Below are 2,997 nucleotides of genomic sequence, written 5' to 3' on the forward strand. Positions count from 1 at the left end.
GTCTTCCAGATATTTCTCGTGGTTGACTTCTAGCCATTGTGGTCAGAAAAGATGTATGAAATGACTTCAGTCTTTTTTAATTTGTCGAGGCTTGTTTTGTGACCGAATGTGTGATCTCTTCTGGAGAATGTTGTATGTGGACTTGAAAAGAATGTGTATTCTTCTGGTTTAGGATGGAATGCTCGGAATACATCTGTTAAGTCTATCTGGTCCAGTGTGTCATTCAAAGCCATTGTTTCCTTGTTGATTTTTCTGTTTAGATGATCTGTGAGTGGGGTGTTAAAATCCTCTGCTATTATTGTATTATTATTGATTAGTTCCTTTATGTTTGTTATTAACTGTTTTACGTATTTGGGTATTCCTATGCTGGGTGTATAAATATTTATAATTGTTATATCTTCCTGTTGGATTATCATCTTTATTATTATGTAGTGTCCTCCTTTGTCTCTTGTTACAGTCTTTGTTTTAAAGTCTAGTTTGTTCAATGTAAGTATGGCTTCCTTTTGGTATCCATTTGCATGATAGATGTTTCTCCATTCTGTCACTTTCAATCTGCATGTGTTTTTAGGTCTAAAATAAATCTTTTGTAGGCAGCATATAGATGGGTCTTGTTTTAGCCATTTTTACCCTATGTCTTTTGATTGCAGCCTTTAGTCCATTTATAGTCAAAGGAATTATAGATATGTGTTCATTGCCATTTTTTTTACTTGTTTTGTGGTTGTTTCTGAAGATTTTCTCTGATCCTTTCTTGTCTTTCTCTCATTCATGGTTTGCTGGTTTTCTTTAGTGATATATTTGGATTTCGTTTTCTTTATTCTTTGCATATTTATTAGTGGTTTTTGATTTATGGTTACCGTTAGGTTTGTATATAACTTCTTCTACATATAGCAGTCTATATTAAATTGAAGGTCATTTAAGTTTGAATCCATTCTTTACTCCTCCCCACATTTTAGGTATATGGTGTCATATTTTACATCCTTTTATTTTGTGAGTTCCTTGATTGATATTTTTCAAAAACATTCATTTTTACTGCTTTTGTGTTACCTTCATACTGTTGTTTTTGGTCTTTCCTTTCCACTCAAAGAGTCCCTTTAATACTTCTTGAAGGGCTGGTTTAGTGGTCATGAACACCTTTAGTTTTTGTTTGTCTAGGGAACTCTTTTTTTTTCCTGTAAGATTTTGTTTATTTATTTGACAGGGAGAGAGCAGGAGAGCACCAGCAGGGGGAGTGGCAGAAGGAGAAGGAGAATTCTGCAGGCTCCCCACTGGGCAAGGAGCCCGATGCAGGGCTTGATTCCAGGAACCAGGTGCCACTGTTTAGGGAACTCTTTATCTCTCCTTCTATTCTGAATGATAGCCTTGCTGGATATAGTATTCTTGGCTGCAGATTTTTTTTTCAGCACTTCGAGTATATCATGCCACTCTCTTGTGGCTTGGAAAGTGTGCTGAAAAAACTCCTGATAATCTTATGGGGCTTCGCTTGTATGTAACTGTCTCCTTTTGTCTTTCTGCTTTAAGATTTTTTTTCTTTATCACTATATTTTCCATTTTAATTATATGTCTTGGGGTGGATCTGATTTTGTTGATTTTGTTAAGGGTTCTATGTGCCTTTAAGATCTAGATATTTCTTTCTTTCCCTGGATTAGGGCAGTTTTCAGCTATTATTTATTCAAATAAATTTTCTGCCCCCTTTTCTCTCTCTCCTTCTTCTGGGACTCCTATAATGTGAATGTTATTACATTTGATAGAGTCACTGAGTTCCCTAAGTCTATTCTTGTTTTGCATAATTCTTTTTCTTTTGTTCAGCTTGACTACTTTCCATTACTCTGTTTTCTAGGTCATTAATTTGTTCTGCTTCTTTCATCCTGTTGTTCATCCTATCAAGCATGTTTCTCATTTCATTTATTGAGCCCTTGTCTCTGCTTTGTTATTCCTATGTTAAGGGTCTCAGTCATGTCTTCCGTCTCTTTCTCAAGTCCAGTGATGATGTTATGATCATTGCTTTAAATTCTCCATCAGGCATGTCTTCTCATTTTGTCTGTCTCTGTGCCTGCTTCTGTGTGTTAGGAAAGTCAGGTACTTCTCCTATTCCTTTTGTTTGTTTGTTTGTTTGTTTGTTTAAGATTTTATTTATTGAGAGAGAGAATGCATGCACACGAGTTGGGGGAGGGACAGAGGAAGAGGGAGAAGCAAACTCCGTGCTGAGCAGGGAGCTGACACTGCGCTCAATCCCAGAACCCTGAATTCATGACCTGAACTGAAGGCAGACGCCCAACTGACTGAGCCACCCAGGCACCCCGATACTTCTCCTACTCTTAAGGGTAATAGCCTTATGAAAAATTGGTCCTATAGTGCCCTGCCATGTGATGTCCTCTGTTCCCCAGGGCCTGGTTCTTCTGAGAGTGTCTCCAGTGTGTGCTGTTTGGGCTCTGCTATTGTGTCCTGGCCATTTTTTCCTTAAGGCTAGTCATCAGCAGAGGCTGTCTGCCTACTGTGGGCAGTATTTGGTCCCCGGCCTGAATGTGGCAAGTTTTAACTGGGTGTGCTCTTGTCTGCTTGTGAACTGAGACCAGCTGTCAGAACTGAGGCCCTGGAAAACCAGGGTTGGAAGATGGGGTGTGGGCAAGGGTTTGGGCCCATCTTCTGGGCAAGGGGGCCTGCCTTGCTGTGACGGAGGTAAGCATGAGTGGGACGGGCAGTTCCACCAGAGCTTGGGGGGGACTGGGCTTGGTGTAGCAAGTTAGGTAACAAGTGTTGGCTCTCTGCTGGTTCCCACAGATGGCCTCATGCTTATGCTGAGGGGTGAGGGAGGGAAATGGTGTCTACCCGGTCCTTTGTTCCCTGAGGGGTCTCTCCATGACTGCTGCCTCTCTGGCACACACCCCAAGAAGAGCAAATAATGACCCCATTATGTGCCGTAGGCACTCTTCAGATTGCTGTTTCCATGCTGTGTGTCACAGGCTGTTTTCCCTGCCTTCTGTCCAAGGGCAGCCCCAA

Source organism: Ailuropoda melanoleuca, chromosome 20, assembly GCF_002007445.2.
Source record: "Ailuropoda melanoleuca isolate Jingjing chromosome 20, ASM200744v2, whole genome shotgun sequence".
Classification (NCBI taxonomy): Eukaryota; Metazoa; Chordata; class Mammalia; order Carnivora; family Ursidae; genus Ailuropoda; species Ailuropoda melanoleuca.